General features: G+C 39.0%; 1 long non-coding RNA gene across 3 annotated transcripts in view; it reads right to left on the bottom strand.

The window, feature by feature from the left end:
• The window catches only part of LOC109424009 (uncharacterized), a 406,914-nt gene that overhangs the window by 38,702 nt on the left and 348,018 nt on the right, over window positions 1-20,194 (bottom strand). Inside the window, exon 3 of one of the 3 annotated variants that reach the window (XR_009995644.1) lies at window positions 15,505-15,522. The exons of the other annotated variants lie outside the window; for them this stretch is intronic. This is a non-coding gene — a long non-coding RNA (uncharacterized LOC109424009). Of the gene's footprint in view, window positions 1-15,504; window positions 15,523-20,194 lie in introns of those variants that run through there. 3 annotated transcript variants of the gene reach the window in all.

The raw sequence follows: 20,194 nt of genomic DNA, 5'->3' as shown, positions 1-20,194 counted from the left end.
GTAACCTCACTTTTTACCTGTGCACCAAGTATAAATTCTTTAATTTATTGAACAAATTTGCTTGTAATAATTATAAAATGACGAGAACAGCTGCTTTCACTCCTTTCTATTTCGATTTTGATCATAAATCCCCTGCAATTGCAAGTTTTAGGGTCGGTGCACAGGTGAAAAGTGAGGTGCATGTTTCATAACTTATTAACACTGAATATGACTAACATTAAGGCTATATTGCGGCAAAATGGGGCATGTTATCATGACCTTTGTTCTTGGTATGTTTCATAGTATCACATATTAAATCTCAAGATCATGACTCAATTTGCCAATTTCCGTTTCCGAATTGTGTGTGTTAGTATCCGATGAATTCTATTACATATTCACTTTGCATTCCTACGAGTGGATATATTACTCATACACACAGGAAATATCTAGAAATAAACGTTGTAGTTCTGGAAATGTTATTGTTACACGTTATAGTTGCTTGTTACACGCAGTAAACATTTAGTGGTATTTTCAATCTTAAACGGTTTTTGGGCCTCAAGTTTTGTGTTAGATAATATTCAACACCAAATGGGTTGTCTGAAGAGTGGCCCACAATGTACATTCATCCCCTTAAGTAAGTGGTTGTTGCGGCTTGATAATTCTGTATTTTTCAGTTCAATTTGAATCTGGTAAAGAAGCCTGCCTCCAATTTCCTATTTCTAACGAGTGTAATTGTTTTTGTGCCTCTAAAAATCTCTATATCCTCCACTGGATAACTGACAGTGAGGAAGACAACAAGTGGTAGTCGAAATACGCGTATCCGTCATAATAATATAATATAATATAATATAATATAATATAATATAATATAATATAATATAATATAATATAATATAATATAATATAATATAATATAATATAATATAATATAATATAATATAATATAATATAATATAATAATAGTACCCTACTACAAGTACCAGCCGGACCCGGTTCTGGAAAATAGTTGCATAAAGCTGTACTGGGATCGCGAGATCATTACGGACGTCCTCATTCGTGCCAACCGGCCTGACATTGTGGTTTTCGACAAAAGGATGAAGCGAGTAACTCTCATCGACATCGCTGTACCGTTAGACCATAATGTCCAATCAACGTTCTCCGGCAAGATAACCAAGTACCACGACCTAGCGGAGGAGTTGAAGCAGATGTGGCACCTGGAGGACGTCCGTATAGTTCCGGTTGTCCTCTCGGCAACCGGAGTTGTCCCTAAATCTCTCCTGAGGTCCCTAGACGAGCTGGAATTGAAGAAGGACCTGAACAGCATCCTGAAAGCGGTGATTCTTGGAACCTGTAGTATAGTTAGGCGGTTCCTGAATCATCACAACTGAAAGTACATCCGAAAGCAGACTCATTAGGATAAGCTAAAAAACCGGCTAATGAGATCCACAGAGCCTAATCCCCTTTGGCATTCCGATTGCCCGGGGTAGGTGAAAGTTTCCAGCAATTTTTTCTGAGAAGTGCCAAAACTCTATAATAATAATAATAATAATACGCGTATCCGTCAAATGGTAAGCATTAGAGGGCGGAAAAACTGATAACACTCTTTCGAAGATGGTATCCTGCTCAGAGGGTTCGGAAAGTCAAGTCGGTACAGGATCTACCTTCAACATAAATATATCTCTCCCTAGAGTCAAGTTGGAAACCACTGATCCCAAAACCTAGTAATTTTCACATCATTCAACCTCATCATCTTACCTCCCAGAGACCACAATGCACCTGATGCTTCACCAACTGCCCCTACTGTTTTGGATGAGCGGGATTTTCCCTGGAACCACAAAACTTGGACACGACAGCAAGTGGGTAAGCTTCCAGTGCTTTTTCACCTCACCCTGCCCTCACTCCTCTGTCAGACACACACACGAGTCCACAGTCAATTCGGACGTTAGTCACGGTTTCACCTGCTCTTCTTCTGTCCACACTTTTTCCCTTGATGCCACAAGTAACGAAGGTATCATATGGATTTGATGGAAATTTGATGCGCGCGCGACTTGATCGCCCGCCTGGGTAAGCTTTAACGCGTACGCTCACTGAACGCAGCAAACTGACCGACGGACGAACAGCTGAGCTGGAAAACGGAAAACTGATGGAGTCCACCTACTGCTGCTGCTGCTGCTGCCGTGGGGATACCCAAGTTCCGTTGGCACGCGCGTGTCACGCGGCGCTGCCGCGCCATGACGAACGTTATCGATAACGGAACCAAAACAGCGATACTTTTCTCTAGCTGTTTGAGACACGGCACGTGCACGGCATAAGGTGGGGATGCATTTTTTTTTTCGGGCGATTTGAGGTTGAAATTGAAAGTTTTTGTTTCTGTTTTATTTTTTCGATGTTTCGTTCATTTAGGAGAGATTTCATGGTGCATCATCATCTCGGAGGATGATAATGACCGATCGTGAAGATGACGATGCGAAATCAATTGAAGTTTGGTTTTGTGGGCAATCAACATTATTGAGAAGGTGGAAAATTTTATCCCGTTCAGTGATCCAATTGACGATTTGGTAACGACGGTAAATGCCAGCGGATGATGGAAAAGTACTACTGCTTCGTGTGTATTTATTCAGTGGTTCCACTGAGAATAAATAGACACGAATCAGTATTAGTTTGGCCTGCTTCTTCAAGTTGGTGTTGTGATGGACCTAGGAAGGAATCCTTGAAGTCACTTCTGAAGGAACACCAGGGGAAGCTCCTGGAGGAACTCCAGAAAGTATCCCTGGATGAATTACTGAAGAAATTCCTGGAGAAACTCCAAAAGTAACCCAGGGGAAATTCCTGAAGGAATCCTTGTACAAAAATACTGAAGGAATCCATGGAGTATTTCCTAAAATAACCCCTTAAGGAACGCCTAGAGGAATCCCTGGAGGAGCTCCTGAAGGAATACGTGGAGAAACATCTAAAGGATTTCCTGCAGGATTTCCTAAAGGGATCCATGGAAATCAAAGAATCAAAGAAAGAACTCCTGAGGGAATCCCTGAAGGAATTTCTGAGGCAATATCTGGAGAAATTCTTGAAGAAATCCCTGGAGAACTTCGTGAAAGAAACCCTGGATGCATTCTTGAAGGTATTCCTAGAGTATTTCCTGAAATAATCCCTCAATGAGCTCCTGGATTTCCTGGAGGAACTTCTGAAGGAATCCTTGAACTTTTGAATTAATCTCTGGCGATACTTCTGACAGTATCTCTGGAGGACCACTTGAAGGAATCCCTGGAGGAATTTAGGATAGGATCCCTGAAGGGTCAATCGATTCAATATTTAGGAATCCCTGGAGGAATTCTTGAAGGATTACTTGAAGGAATTCCTGAAGAAATCCCAGAAGGAATTACTGAAAGAATTATCAGAGGAATTCCTGAAGGAATCCTCAGTGGAATTAATGAAGAAATCCTTGGAAGAATCCCTGAAGGAATCCTTGGAGCGATTCCTGAAGGAATCGCTGGTGGAATTCCTGAAGGAATCCCAGGAGGAATTCCTGCAGAAATTCCTGAAGGAAAGTCTGAAGGAATCCCTGCAGGAATTTCAGAAGGAACGTCTGAAGGAATCCCAGGAGGAATTCTTGAATAAATCCCTGGAGGAATTCCTGAAGGAATCCCTGGAAGAATTTCCGAAGGAATCCCTGGAGGAATTTTCGAAGAAATCCCTGGAGTATTTCCTAACATAATCCCATGGGGGAGCTCCTGAAAAAACCCTGGAAGCATTTCTAAAGGAATGCAAGGAAGAATTCCTGAAGGAATTGCTGGAGGCATAACTGAAGGAATCCCTGAAAGAATTCCTGAAAAAATCCTTTGAGGAACTCTTGGATAAACCCGTTGAAGGACTTTCTGGAAGAACTCCTGAAGGAATCTATGAAAGAACTCCTGAAATAATCCCAGGAGCAACCCTTGAGGGAATCCCTGGAGGAATGCCTGAAGGAATTCCTAGAGGCATTCCTGGAGAAATCCATGGACGAATTCCTGAAGTATTGATTACCTGGATAGTTTACCGAGTATTAAGCTAGAGATCCATCAATAAAGTGAACTACGTTAACTGCTGTGAGTTCAATACATCTCTTTCGGTTATCGGACGGCAAAAGCGTACGCATTTGGAAACCACACCCAACCGGCGGCGGTGGCGATGATCATACGAATGTTTTTCCATCGATCGTATCGCTCTTCCCGAGACGTAAAGCTCATTGGACTTCACATGTCGGCCGGCCGGTATGCATCACAGTTGATGAACTATGATGAGTGGAGAGATAGATTTCTACAACTGTCGCCGCCAATGAGTAATCATCATCGATTGCTAACACGCTAAAACTGAATTGAACGATAATAATCAAAACGATCATCTCGAGATGAAAGCCCGATGGTAGTCGATCGGTCGATCGATTATTCGCCTGGCCATAGCTATCATACCATCGACCGTTACGTAACCGCGTGTTTTATGAGATCGGTGGTGATCGATCATGATCGTTGATCGTGTGTCATTGGCTTGATTTGAGTGTTTTGAACTTGCGGCAGGTGGTCATTGAACCGTGCAATTCGACAGTCGTAGTATTGGGGGTGTCAGTTAAAATTATCGATTTTCTTTGAGAACGTTTTCCTACCGATTTGGAACGAACTGTTTAAGATCAGTCAATTCAATTCGTTGATCCCTCAGCTGATTTTGAAGTATACATACTTCCAAAGACTGATTTTCTTTTAATTTATTTTAAGTTCGCCCAATGCTATGTGACAGGCTACATTTGAGGTCAGCCAAATTAAGTCTTTTCCATTGCGACATCGCTTTCCATTAGTAAGGAAACCATCGATGCGTTTGTTCTAGATAATTTTCAACGAAGCGACCGACAACTGTTTAGTTCGAAAATGACGGCTGACGACTCCGATAACAATCTGTGCTTGTACCTACAAACCACCTTCATATCAAAAGAGAGTGTGAACAGCGTTTTTTTTCTTCGGAAGAAAACCCTACGAATTAGCTCAGCACCGTGAAATACTTAACTATCAACCACGACACATAATTGCCTTTTATTTATCCGATGCATCTTGACAACATAGGAAAAAAAAACGACAGAAGAACATCTGGAAAACAAAAACAAACAAAAGACAATCATAATTATTCGAATAAATGGCTAAAATTGCGTGTCAGGTTGAACTGCCGGAGGCCCTTTCTTCGTACCTACTGTAAAGAGACAACACTTGATAGCTGATGAATTGCATGCGTGTGTACGACGACAACTCCGGTATTAAATTGGTTGTTCGGAAAAGGTAGTGCGAGCTAAGACAGCAGCGCCGCGATTAACTGTCAAAACATAGAGACACGCGAAACGGAGGCTGACAACATGATAGTACTGTGCGCTGTGCGTGTGTGTCTCTATCTGTTTTGTAAATTACCTACAAGTTTTACCGTGTGCGCCGATTTGTCGGACTAAAGTAGGTTATCGTACGGTTTGACGGTTATGGTTGTCAACATGCATAATTATACAGTTGCAGCCCTGTCTTCAGGGCTGTCAAGGGTAGATAGAGTGTTGGATTGGAACAATTCGATATAGTAGGACATTCTCATACATTACTGAGTGCGTATTTGTTCTTCGTCTTCATAGCGTAATATCACACTAGGGACAGAGGCAGCTTCTCAGCTTAGTGTACTGTATATTATACCAGATAAATGACAAAATACGTCGAAAATAGGGTTAACATTTACGTTGCTTTGACATTTTAGAGCAGTACAGTCACGGTCGCCATGTCCTTTCGTTTGTTCTAGGCTTAAGTCTCTGATCTCTCAGAGAACTCTCAGAGATTTTTTTTCAAACAATTCTGCTACTTTATATTGAAAAGTTCTTAGTAGTAGTTCTACCCTAAGCGAGCATTGAACCCTCATCCCATAGTGTGGTGCGATTGGAAGCTTGGAGGCTCTAACCACACGGTTGCTGAATATCCGTCCGTTTACCGCTTCAACTACCATATTACGACAATTGTTGTTAGAAATAACAGTAGCTGATATAATTTTGTAATAAGGAATTTCCCTTTGTGAATATCCATAACAAAATTATATTAACATTTGTTATTGTAGTAACAAAGTTATAATAAAATCTTATTTCAATTATTCAAACAGATGTCAAAACATTTGTTATATTATGCATTATAATATAATTGCCACTAACATAATTTCGTAACACGTTTCTGGCAGTCTTTGTTATATTTTTTGAAACAAAATTATTTCAGAATTTTTAAGATTTTTTGTACTGTCGCGAAAGAGATTGATCATTTTTGTTATTTTGGTCACAAGAGCCAAAAAAATTATAACAAAACTTGTAATAGGTAAATTTGTTCCGTAATATATAACGGAACTTGTTATAATTTTGTTATGATAACGCATGTTTAGTCTAACAAAATTTGATATAATCTTGTTATGAATATATCTTAACTTGATAGATATATTTATGATTAATTTGGAACGAGCAAGTACTAACGGTACATGTTTTATAAAAACCGTTGATACAAAATCATTGTAACAAAATAACACAACCTGTAATAATTTTGATTTCCCGTCTAGTCGGATATTGCTGGCTTGTTCAAGCCCATATGAAGTTGATCATCAATGTTAACTTCTTTTCCCGATCAGCCTAAATAGCTGTGTAGTGTCGGTAGCGGTTGTATCAATGAGCTAAGAATAACACTACGGACCGCCTGATCCAGTGGTAAGAGTCCACTAAACAGGTGACCCTAAATTAATGGTGTTATGCGGCCTCATGCTTACCGTGCCAAGGAATGAATGGTTAGGGGGGTCCAATAAAAACCTAATCACAAATGGAACCTGTGGGAAATTAGGGCGTCCTCCACAGTATTATGCCCTTACTGCGCTAACCGGAGCAATGGTGCAGTGGACCAAGTCTTTCTCCGAGATTATCAGTTGCCCTTCTTAAGTCTCGAATTTGAGGTTAAATAAGGGCGGGATTATTCAAATGTTGTAAATTAGCTTACATTACTACCTATATGGGTTCGCTTGATGCGTTTTGGCCATTGGCGATTTACAATTGACACCGATTTGGTTTGTCGTTGTAATGAGTGTAATCCTGTCTAGTTTGGGTAGTGGCTACGGCTAGGAAACCTCAGATCAATTTTCAGCGTAAAAAGCGTGTGAAGCCTAAATGGCTCTACTTCAAAAAGTTCATTTTCGTGGAGTAACTTCTGTATAGGTTACCTTGTGAACCCAGTTTCATTATAAATGAAGTGTCGTGCCTCGAGCATGCTATATTTTAGAATAACGTTAACAATATGTTCAACCTTTCCTTATGGATGCCTTCAAGAAAGCTCTTGTTTTCAGCATCTTTTCGCCGATATTTGGCAGTATTGCTACGATGATTATCATCTGAAGTAGCTCAAACATTAATTTGAGATGCTTCAGTTTGGTGGAATACTTAGGTAGTACAACTCATTGATAACTTAACATAGAATTGCACTTAACCCAACTCTGCATGAGCAGAATTTGTCATGAGTTAATTGATTGGCATGTGTCAGATGAGGAGTCTCCATTTGACATTTTTTTCACTTTTGAGTGTTTCTTCGCAAACTTTGCGTATTCAGGCGTCCCTGCTCAAAAAACTAGGGAACCTGTACTAATTGATTGCGACCACATTTTATGGATAACTCGCTTCTATTGCTACTCCAAGAGATTTTCATTGTGGTTTTGTTACTACAATGCCAGTTATGGTATACCATAACTATTGCTTTGAAAGATGCTTGTCCTGCTGCGGTCTGTGCGAACCGCAAAAGGTATTCCTGAATGGAACTCTGATCTGTTCAAGTTCAAAATATCTTCGGATAAACCAGTATTTTATATAGCTATAAATCTCTAGTTTCTGCCTCAAGGATTGTAGCTATAGAATCGATTTAATGGGCACTGCTTACTTTAAATCACTAGGAGCAAATGGGGTTTTGTCCTATTTTTCTCCAAAGGGATTTGAGTATTTCAAACATGTTTTGAAATCTTGTAGTTTTATATTGGGTATTTTCATGGCGTTTTATCCCGAAAGGGTGCCTGCGTTGTATAAAGAAGATAAGAGATCCAGATTTATCTGGTTACCTCGTTCTTTCTGAAATGCGTGAAACACATTGACATCTGCCTGTTCATGTGCACTCCTCCCAATTTGGGAAGTCCACAGTGACTCTTTTACACAAAGTTGTATACGTTTTCAAGAAAAGACTCGCTCAAACGTAGTTTTTGCTTGGGTGATTTCTTGAATATTGAGGATGCTTTCGATGACGTCCTTTCAAAATCATATTGGAAGTCGCATGACGTCACAAGCTACCTCCAATGAGCTACAGGCTCTCTTAACGCTTATGCGTTTTACAGTGTTCTTCTCAGGGCACTGATTAAACCCGTTGTGGTATGGGCTATGAGCTCTCTTTGTGCTTATGCGTTCATTCCCTCTTCTAGAGTACCCCTTTCTATTTCATCACCTTTCCCTTTCCTAATTCGATGGCGATGGCACAAATGTCCCAAATGGAGGATAACGTGCCACTGGAACCGGCCTTCTGATACCTGATAAGAACGAAGCATCGTAGACACATTTTTTGTGGAATCATAAGCAAATTTTCTCAACAATTTAATAAAACTACAAACACAAAATTGTTTTTCACAAAATTTTCCACTGTTGTGGAAAATTGATTGGAAAAGGAATTTAGGAAGTACGAAAAAATTCTCAAAAAAAATAAATTCTCTAAGGGAATTACATAAGCTATATTCTGTAAAATTTTCAAGATGAGCTTTTGCTCGGATCCTGAGTTATGACCAATTGTGTGTAAGTTGTCCAGATATTGGTTGATTTTCGACCATCTTGATGATTAGTTTAAACAAAAATGGTCATTACTCAGGAACGAAAAAAAAAAACACTTCTTGAAGAGTTTACAGAATATAGCTTATAAAATTTCCTTCCAAAAATATTTGTTTGGGAATTTTTCCGGATTTCGTTAATAGTTTTCCGGACTTTTCTAACCGAATTTCTTCAACAGTGGAAAATGTTGTGGGGAACAATATTCATTTTGTATCTTTTTTCAGATTGCTGAGAAAATCTGCTAACGATTGCACAAAAAAACATTGTGTCTACGATGCTTCATTCTTAAGTTAGGTTTTTTTTTTCAACAAGCGGCTCATATATCACATCTGGGCAATTTCTACAAAATTTGTCATAACGCAGGAACGGAGAAAAACCATATCTAGAAAATGATACAGAATATAGCTTATGCTATTTTCATCCAAATGTATTTTTTTAAGAATTTTTCCGGACTTCCTTAATATTTTTTCCGACTTTTCCAACCAATTTTCCTCAACAGAGGAACGTTTTATTGAAAAAAAAAATCATTTTGTATTTTTTTCAATTGCTGGGAAAGTTTGCTTATGCTTTCAAAAAAAAATGAGTCTACGATGCTTCGTTCTTGAGTTATGATGTTTCAAAGTAGCGTCTGTAAAAAAAATTGGATTTCTTCTGAAGTTTTCCGGAAAATTAGGTGATCCTGATCCTGATTTTTTTGCACATGCATATTATTTCCAAATGTTTAAACAACATGGGAACAGCTTCAGCAATTTCTTTACTTGTTATTGTCAGAGATTAGAGTGTCCATTTCCCGGGCATTTTCCTTGTCCCGGGATTCGGGATAAAAATTGTAGCATATCCCGGGAAATCCCGGGATCCCGGGATTTTTATGAAATACAGATTTCAGAGGAAATTGAGATGAATTTCAAATTGTCAGCTATTGTCTATCCATTTTGTTGAATGGGGACTTATTGTACTGCCAGTAGTCACTCATAAAACAGCTTTTTTAGTTTCAGAAATCCGATGTATAATAGGGACCCTAAACTAAATTGCAATATGCTGCTGGAGAGCTAGCAGTACTTTTTTGATTAGTTGCAAAATATGAATGCAATTTGCCCAAAATGCTTTTAGAATATGTAGATATTGTTTGATATAACTCTTGACTGAGCTTCTAAAGGGGCAAACATGTTTCTGTAAACTAGGTATTTTCTCGATGATTTGGATAACCATTAACCATACAATACAATACCCACACAAAGTTTAATATTTATCGAGTGAGTAAACATTTTGTTTACTTGATTGTTGCAGAGGATTTCGTGATTTTGTGGTGCAATTATAGAAGTCATCAAGAGAATGTGTTGTTAACAAAAACTGAATCGTCCTCTTGCAGGCTCCATCAAGAATTTTTGATATCTAACGCCAATAATGGGCATAAAATCATGCATTCCGGGATTCCCGGGAACTCCGGGAAATCAAATATTAAATCCCGGGATACGGGAAATCCCGAAATTGCCTAAATCCCGGGAATTTTTGTCCCGGGACGTCCCGGGATGGACACTCTATCAGAGATGCTGAGGTCTAATACCTTAATATGCCAGGAAATTGAGGAAAAGCATTGAGAAGTTCTTGGAGGATTTTTTAAAGTTTTCCCACAACTTTCGAAATAATCTAAGGAAATTATTGAAAGAATTTGGGCCAATTCTTTTGCTGATCTTGTGGCAAAAATACCAATGCACTGGCAGCTTCAGCGGTGTTGTTGAGGTAATTCTAAAATTTTTATATTCTTTTTTTGTTTCAGACATTTGTTGAAAAATGTCTTGAACATTTTTTTGAGAAATGCTCAACGTACAAATTCATGATGTATTTTCTGATCGATCTTACGAGCTTCCAAAAATACTTGAACCATCAATGGGATGGAAATATCTCTGAAAAACTAGTAAAAATAACGTCTAATTTCAGGTGAGAATAAAGAAGGTATTAAGGGATTCCGTCCAGGGAGAATATCTAGGTTACTTTCCAAGAATATCTTAGGAAGTTGCTCTAAGAATTTCTTTAGGAATTTTCCCAGGGATTCGTTTGCTAGTTCTGCAAGAAATTTCTCTGGATTACTCCAAGAATTTTTGCAATGCATCCTACCGAGATTTCACCAATACTTTTTTCACGGAATTCTCCCAATATTCTCCTTAAGAAATTCCTTCACTAATTCTTCCAAGGCTTCCTCCAAGGATTTCTGAAGAAATGCCACTAGGAATTCCTCTACGGATTGCTCCAAGAATTCTAGAATTTCTTCTACCTTGAATGTTCCAAGAAATTCTTCTGATAATTTCCCTCAAAATGTTATCCCTGCTTATCCTTTGAAAAAGATCCAATACACAGGACCGAAACGTCGGACTATGCCAAACTAGCCGTTTCAATTGCTCTTAGACTGAGAAAGCCACAATATTTCAACATTTCCTCCCAGTCGTAAACGTCCTCCAAATCAAAATCTTACTTCAGAAATTATTCTAGGATTTTTTTTTGTAGTTCCTTCAGAAATTCATCTTGATATTTTTAAGGGAATTCGTCTTCGACATCTTCCAGGAATTCCTTCAGAGAATCATTCAGGGGTACCCTGATCTTCAGAAGTTCCTGCGTGTATTTCTCTGGGGATTTCATTTTTAACACAAAGCTCCAAAAATTCGTCTATAGCTTCTTCCAGCATTTTTTCTAGGAATTACTCCAGGAAACTTTCTAGTAATTTTGTCATTGATGTATACTCAAATCATGGAAGTAATTCCTCCAGGAAAGCCTCTAGAGATTCCTCTAGAAGAGACGCGAGGGATTCTTCCAGAGATGCTTCCAGAAATTCGTCCTTCAATATTTCCTCCAGGGATTCCGTTAAAATTTTCAACAATTCTACAACGATTTTTTTCGAAAATTTCCCGGAATGCCGTTTAAAAATTTTCAAAAGAAATCTTAGGTTCATTCCAGAACTTTCTCCAGGGCATCCAACAAAGATTATGCTGTAATCCTTCACGGAATCCTTCAAATATACTCCCGCTAATTCCTTTGGGATTCCGACAGAAATTCCTCCAGGAATTATCCTAGAAATATAAGGAACCCGAGCAAAGGCGGATAACTAAGTGATATCCCTTCGATAATAAACTATGCTATCATATTGTTATTTTTGTTTTCATTTTTTCCAATTGATGATAATTAAATGATAACTAATTAAGTTATCAATAATTTTGGCCTGTCGCGATAACATAAAAATACTAAATGATAACAAAATATGTTATCACTTTCCAAACGCATATTTCAAAGCTTTCCCAAAACTGAGGGTCTGGTAGACCTCGAATCTGAAAATAGATTCTGCCTTCCATCTCCAATGCGACTGCAGTACGAAAGCGTAGCTTTCAACCACTCTCCCTCTCACGGAGTCTCGTTGGTACAGGGGTATCGGCTGTGACCGGTAATCACTCGATCAGGGTTCGAGACCCACTGGGCGCAGTAGTTGAAAACATGAATTATAATTATAAAAAACTTTTTCAACTGCTAACCATGTCGGTAAAGTAGATTTTCACTATTTTGGTCGGTAAAATAGCTCTGAATGATAACTAAATGGTAACAAAACTTGTTATCAATCAGCTGTATTTTTTCATGTTGATAACTAAATGCAATATTTAATAAAATACTGTATACCACAATTAGTTATCAATCATTGAGTTCAAAATGATAACTTAACTTCTTATCATTTTGGTATTCGTGGAGTAAATTTATGTTATCATTTTTGTTATGTTGGCTTTTAATTCAACCTAAATTATAACAAACTCAATTATCAAACAAATGATAACCAGGTAACAGTACTTGTTATCATTTTGTTATCCACCTTTGCTCGGCAAATCATTCAAAGAGGTTTTTCCCTCTTTCAAATATTCTTGAAAGAGCTTTTTCTGGGCTTATTCCATGGATTTATCTAAAGGTACTTTCAGGTATACATCCAGCGATTTCTTTAGGTTTTGTTTTTTCCGGAAAATTAATAATTCCAGGAAACTCAAGAAAAATTTCTAAGATTTTTTCCACGGAGTCTATCACACATTCCACTAGGAACTTCAGAAGAAATTTCTACAGAAATGCACCAAAGGTTTCCTTCGAGAATGCGTCTAGATTCATTTAATTCCCATCTAGCTAAGTACCGACCAATAATTATCGAGTTTATTCTTGCACTTCGCCTAGTGTCTCATGGCGAATTGGGTATCAATTACTAATTTATAGATTAGCATCCATTGTATTTATAAAAAATATTATGAATGAACTGTAACTTCCTTGAAAAATAATATTGAATATTCGACCCTCAAATTCTGCTTCCGTCTAGTCCACGTCTATTTCGTATACAATCGGAAATCAATTCACGGCACATTTTGTACGTGACACTGTGGTACATAGGATGGCCAAAAATTCGATGTTTATTCGAAAAGTCGTAAAATTCTTCGCAATCCAAATCAAATCATGTGTTCAAAGTACTCTTGAGCAGAAATATTTTAAATTGAGTTGGATGTGGCTTTGCATTAACGACCAAATTATTTCAATTAATATTTTTGCCCACCATAATACACCATCACAGTGCAACGAAGAAATCTTTCTATGTGCTTGTGAAATACGATGTTCCGTATGCAGAAAATCCACACATACATTCGCATGCATCCTCCCTAGATGAAGACAACTTGTTGTTTACGTTTTACCGACGGGGGAAAAATGATTTATTTCATTAATTGAACAGCTTTTGCTGCATTCTACAGCAGTGAAATCCAACTTTGAAGTGCCACAGAGCTTTTGTGAGGTGTGAATTAAAAATTGGTTCAACAACTGGATCTGGCGAAGTAAAAATTGAACGTTGATGAAGAACAATTCTGCTAGCTGCTGCTGAGCATGAGCATGAGCATAGATGACCGCACAATTCGTAGTTGCTACTCCGTGATTGACCAGAACAATCGAAATTGCACAAGGAACCAATGAATAGGGCTTAGGACTAGCTTACTATTCTCAATGCACACCTCGACCTGTGTACAGCTCTCAACTTTAATAGGGTCAATAACGGCGCTGGCCACGTCCTTACGGTCATCGAGGATGGGAGGAAATGTTAGTAAGACAAACGTTGTTATAAAGACCGCGAATCGCTGCATCTCCACGTTTGTCTCAGGAAGGATTTTTTTTGTTAGTAGGGTAAAATACATTGTCAGTCCGGGAGTCACCTATGGTTGGTGATATGATTTGACAATGGATCAATATACACAAACCGCCGTTAACAACCGACCACTTTTCGACGCAAAAACTAGCCAAAAAGGAAATTCTATCGCACGTCTCTACTCCACTAGGGAGCAGAAACCTTTAGTCTATTCCACACAGAAATACACTGAACGCGACTCACTTGTCGGCGCTTGGATTTTTTTCGACCGGCGAGCCCGAACTAACACTTTTCACTCTTTTGTGTAAATGCAAAAAATGAAAGAAAATATTTATTATCAACTAAAAGTGTATTGGGAACTAGCGCGACGGGAAGCAAAAAATTCGGAACCGACTCGATCCACGACCACGACGCGTCCACCGCACACTCACCGCCGTCGAAATGCTCACTTCGGAATACAAAATAGAAAAGGAAAAAAAAATCGAACCACCGAAGCAAACGCGCGCGAACTGGCACCCGGACGAAATTCTATGGCACACTCACAATTCGGCTAGCTGCTGCTGTGGTACGAATTCCTTCATCGCAGTGAAATTAAAGCGTGAAATTTAGAGTAATTATTCGATTTCCAGTGCTATATGGACTGGTTATTGATAGTCTACATTTTTTGCTTTCATCTGATGAGCCATTGGCAAAGGTAAGTTGGAATATCTGTAGTTATTAGCTATTTCTCGTCTGATATGCCGGAAATTAGCGCATATGACCCTACATTTATGGCATTGTTTTGAAGTCCTCAAAAGAAATACAATCATTTTGAACAAATCAAATGACCTTCAAGATCAACCAATTTCCATGAACAAAACAGTGAACAAGAAACAAACCCAAGTAACGGATCGAATGACTACCTCTCCCTGGAATTCCATCACGAACTCGAAAAACGACATGACAAAGAAGCACACCCTGACTCAACAGAATCAGCTGGCAATTGGTTGCAGCAGCAGCAAGTCGGTTAGTCGGTGCACAATTAATCCCACACGACGAAATGATTGAATATGATCTCCACAACCCTGATGGTGAAGCACCGACTGCGACTGCAGTGAATTGAATGCAGATATACCTACATGTACGATCGTACACGATTGCCAATTTGGCTCGGAGCAAACAAGTGAATGAGTGTTCTTCCATGTATCACTTTATTGCGCAGTAGCTAAATAGCACTGGATAACCGTTCCAGCATCAGATTCAGAAGCCGTAACAGTAACAGTAACAATACCTCCGACCGCCCGTCCAGGCGGCCAAGCGTGGGCGTTAGAATTCATAACGTTCTCGTTTTTTTTTTGTGGGGCTGTCCGTTTTTATTCAGCTGTTGAGGCTGCTGGTTTTACGATTTCCGAAGAAATCAGCACTCGAAGTGTGATACCTGTCATATGTCCGTCGGTATAAGGATTTCCGAAGAATTTCACATCCCAGCAGATGTGTGTCACATGACCGACGTCGGCTGAGAACCGTTGTTGGAGCACTGAGTCAACGCACTTACCTGTAAAGAAAGAAGGAGGAGAAAAAGATAATCAAAAATTAGCGACTTTCCATATGAGGGAGTAAAAGCTTGAGAAGCTTTTAATAGACGTAAATGGACATGTATTAAAAGGTTTGTGGCGGGCGACCTTCGCAAAAAAAAATATGACGAGGCAAGATTTCCAGCTGAACCGTGTAGCTGTAAATTATACCGTCAAGGCGCCATTCACCGTGGGGGCTCCATTCACCGTGTGCCTTCGAATATTTTTTCATTATTTCCATATTATGATTGAATGATATGACAATTTCCCTTCAATTTCACCAATACAACACTAATGTATTGTTACCATGTCAAAACGCTCATTAAAAACATTTAAAAGTATCATTTTGACACTAAAGTGTGTTTACATGAAGCGGGTTTCTGCTCGTTCACTGCATTCATAGTGAAAAAACGAAAACTGCGCTAAGGTGATTTAAGCGATAAACTAAATGTAGTAACGTTTTTATTCCACCAAGAAGCAATTTAATTCACGTATCAGGTATGTATTTTGCATTACCGAAGTAAGTTTAAAAAGAAAGTACGATTACTCGTACTTTTTATTTGGAACAAAAAGGCACGGTAAATGGGTACCCTAAAAATCAATGGTCTCCATTCACCGTGCCCCTTATTGTCCCATATATCTAGAAAAAATCGAAAATTTGAACATTCGGTTTTCTAATAAAATCTTGCAAGTTATTACTTGAAATGAATTTAAACGAAGAAAACTCCCTTGGCTGGGTTGTTTTGATAATTTTTAAACAAAGTAGAAAAAAAATTCTCATACACGGTGAATGGGTCCCTACTACCACGGTGAATGGTGACCTACCACGGAATTAGGCGACCCTACTACCTTCTACTAATTGTACTATATCACCAAATTTTGTGAAAAATTTTCTATTTCTGTGGATATTGCTTTAATTTTAACCTATAATGAAGGCAATTGAAAGCGGCACCAACAATATTTATAAGACTGATGTCAAATGACAGCCCTTATTTGCCCCGAATCCTCTTAGATCCACGGTGAATGGTGCCTTGACGGTAGGAATTTATGGCAGTGGAAATGAAATGACACTTTGCACGCTTCTCCTCTGATGGCTAATGCGGCTGGGAAGCACCAGCAACGTTGCGACATACGTCTATCAGACTGTAATGACATACACAAATCTCGCAGGTCGGTTCCGACAAGCTAACAATAACAGAACTCCAACTTGTTATGTTTCAGGCTTTCGTAACATACACTCGAACCTTATTTTGACGCCCGTCTTATTTACCCAGTTTTGTAGACTTCCTCTTTTACAGTTAAAATTTGAAGTTACAGAGGGCAACAAAGGCCACCTAGTGATGCCTAGATATCAAAATTTGTTGTCTTTGGATGGCAGTAGAAAGAGATGTTGTTGATCAATGTCATTAGTTGACTAGACTTTAATAAACTTTATAAATAACAAAAATTTAGTGGGCGTCAAACGATATCGACTGCCCAAGTAACAGAACTAGCTGATCAACAGTTCCATAAGCTGAAGTTTGCTTAAGATGGGATTGTTCCACTTTTGTACAGCAAAAATGTTTGTTGGGTGTTACACTTAAAAATCAAAACTTCATTTGGATGGCAACACTGTAAAGATAAAAACAAATCGATGCACATTACAACCTCACCTAAATATCGCAAGCATGCCTCCTCTTTGGAGCCATTATCATCTGTCACGCTTGGTATCGCAAGCATGTTATCCTCTTTGGAGCCACCATCCTTTGGTATTACATCCAATAACGCTATTTTGGCAACATTTCTTCTCAAGATGCCACCTGAAGTAGAAATGTCAGCTTGACGCATTATTCCATGTTTGCCAGCATCATTATTTGGCATTATACGATTTCTCATCCATGTATTCCTGATCTTCTCATCTGCAATGACCACAGACTCACCCTCACTGCTCGGACGAACACTTTAAAATTATTTGCCATTCTTTGAAAATATCGGAATCAACCCATCGCTGCCAAATTTTGTAACAAAAAGTGATTTGAACTGATGATCTCTTCGTCTGACATATGGAGGGATTGATTCATCGACGAGCTCGCTATCGGCTGGTATTGTGCTTGGAGCTACTTCGAACAATCTTTCCGTTCGTTTTTAACAGCCTCCCACATTGAGGGCCGAGGAAGACCACCACGGACTATCACACTTTTCTTGAAAGCTATCCATTATGTGGCACTTCGGCACAAATTATCTGAGCTTACAACACTGATTCAGTAGGATTATTTCATGAATTCTGAAAAAAAAGCCTTCTCACTTTTGTGATCTATTTTTTTTTTTTTTGCTGAAAATTACAAATATCCATTGCATTGCATTGCCTTTAGGAATGAGGAATTCCACCAGGGATTCCCTGAAATTTCTCCAGGAATTCTTCAAGGATTTCCTCCAGGGATTCCATTAAGAATATCACGAGGAGTTCTTTCAGGAGTTTCCACAAAAATCTCCACGCGGTGAATGTAAATTTCATTCACGCTGTGGAAAGTTGCCTTCACAGCTCGCTCACGACTTTGGAATGCGTGCGCGACCCCAATGTTATTCGGCAAACTTTCAGATAAAACTACAAGGTTCAATTCATCCATACATTGTTTTTCGATAGCATGCTTCTGAACTGAGATAATAGAAAATGAATGTAAATTTGATGACGCTCCTTGTGCTTACGGCTTTGATTTCCGGAAAGCAGATTTCGATGGTTTGAATGAAGCACTTCTTCGATATGATTGGCAATTTCTTGAGACGGTAGACAGTATTGACGATGCTGTTAATAGTTTTACACGCGTTATAGAAGCTGCCTTGCTCGATTACGTTCCTTTACGCAGACCGCCTCCTAAACCGTTGTGGGGCAATAGCCGCTTAAAGCACTTAAAGCGCAGAAGATCAAAAGCTCTTCGGAAATATAGTAGAAATCGCTGCTTGTTTACCAAACAGGAATTAGTCAGAGCTAGCAACAGATATCGGTTATACAATCGGCTTCTCTACAAGCGTTATACCCTACGAATGCAGGACAGTCTACGACGAAACCCAAAACAGTTTTGGAACTTTGTTAAATCGAAACGTAATGAAAATGGTTTGCCAACGGAGATGTTTTTAGGAGATTGTTATACTTCTTCGTCTCTGGAAAAATGCAACCTATTCGCTAGACACTTTCTGTGTGCATTCAACGACACGACATCAACGGATTCTCAGGTTGAAATTGCATGTAGAGGAACCACACTGAATGTCTGTGACCTTGCTATCAATAATATTACCGTTCAACAAGTGTCTTCTGCGATCAAAAAGATGAAGTACTCTACTGCAGCGAGCCCTGACTGCATACCATCTTGCGTTTTGAAAGAATGTTGTGTTGCGTTAAGTCCTGTCCTGGCAGTTCTGTTTAATATTTCGCTACAGCAACGTAAATTTCCTGAGAGTTGGAAACTATCCGTCATGTTCCCCGTTCATAAAAAAGGTGACAAAAGAAACATAGAAAACTACCGCGGAATCACGTCTTTGTGTGCCAGCTCAAAAGTTTTTGAGATTGTTGTGTACGATATGATGTTTTCCGCTTTTAAAACATACATATCTACCGACCAACACGGGTTTTATCCGAATAGATCGGTTTCTACGAATCTCGTGCAATTCGTATCGCACTGTCTGCGAACCATGGACAGTGGATTCCAAACGGACGTGATATACACGGACTTCAAATCTGCTTTCGATCGTGTGGATCACAATATTTTGCTGAAGCGGCTTGAACTACTAGGCATCTGTTCAAACTCTATTTGCTGGTTGAAATCGTACTTGAAGGACCGGAAACTCTGCGTGACGATTGGCTCGGAAACATCTGCTACATTCACAAATCTATCTGGCGTACCACAAGGCAGCAACCTTGGTCCATTGTTGTTTTCGATTTTCATCAATGATTTGTCTCGCCTCTTACCGCCCGGATGTAAATTGTTTTTCGCCGATGATGTCAAAATCTACATGATCATACAATCTCTAAGTGATTGTGCCAAACTACAGCAATTAGTCGACCATTTTGCGGATTGGAGTTTGAAAAACATGCTTACATTGAGTATCCACAAGTGCAACACTATTACATTCCATCGAAAACAAAATCCTATTTGCTACGACTATGCGATCAACAATATCAAACTTGAGCGCGTCTTGGACAACCAGTGATGCCATCACCAGTTTGTCGTGTTTTAAAATAGTGACTATGTTTATAATGTATTTAACTTGTAATTTGTAAGTCTTGATGTTAGTTTTGTTAGAAATTGTAACTGTTGTGTTCGGAAAGATGTGGGGTTTTTATGCCTTCTGGAGACTGAAATTTGATGTTGTTGTTCAACTCCACAGGGCTTTTCCCCACCACCTTCATTAAGCCACAAGGCAGATGAAGTGAAAAGAAATAAAGAATAAAGAAGAAGAAGAAAATTTTTGCAAATGAATGGTTGCAACTTTACCTCCTGGAATTTCTCAAGGAATTGTTCAAGGATTTCCTCCAGGGATTCCTTCAAGAATATCATGAGGAGTTCTTAAAGGAATTCCAACAAAAAATCCTCCAGAGTTATATCCAAAAATTTTCTCCAGGAACTCCTCCAGAGGGAGTAATTCCTTCAGAGATGTTCACAGGTCCTTCTCCAGGAA

Source organism: Aedes albopictus, chromosome 3 (genome assembly GCF_035046485.1).
Source record: "Aedes albopictus strain Foshan chromosome 3, AalbF5, whole genome shotgun sequence".
In the NCBI taxonomy this organism is placed as follows: domain Eukaryota; kingdom Metazoa; phylum Arthropoda; class Insecta; order Diptera; family Culicidae; genus Aedes; species Aedes albopictus.
The sequence above is the reverse complement of the archived record's forward strand: the minus strand, read 5'-3'. Positions and strand labels throughout refer to the sequence as shown.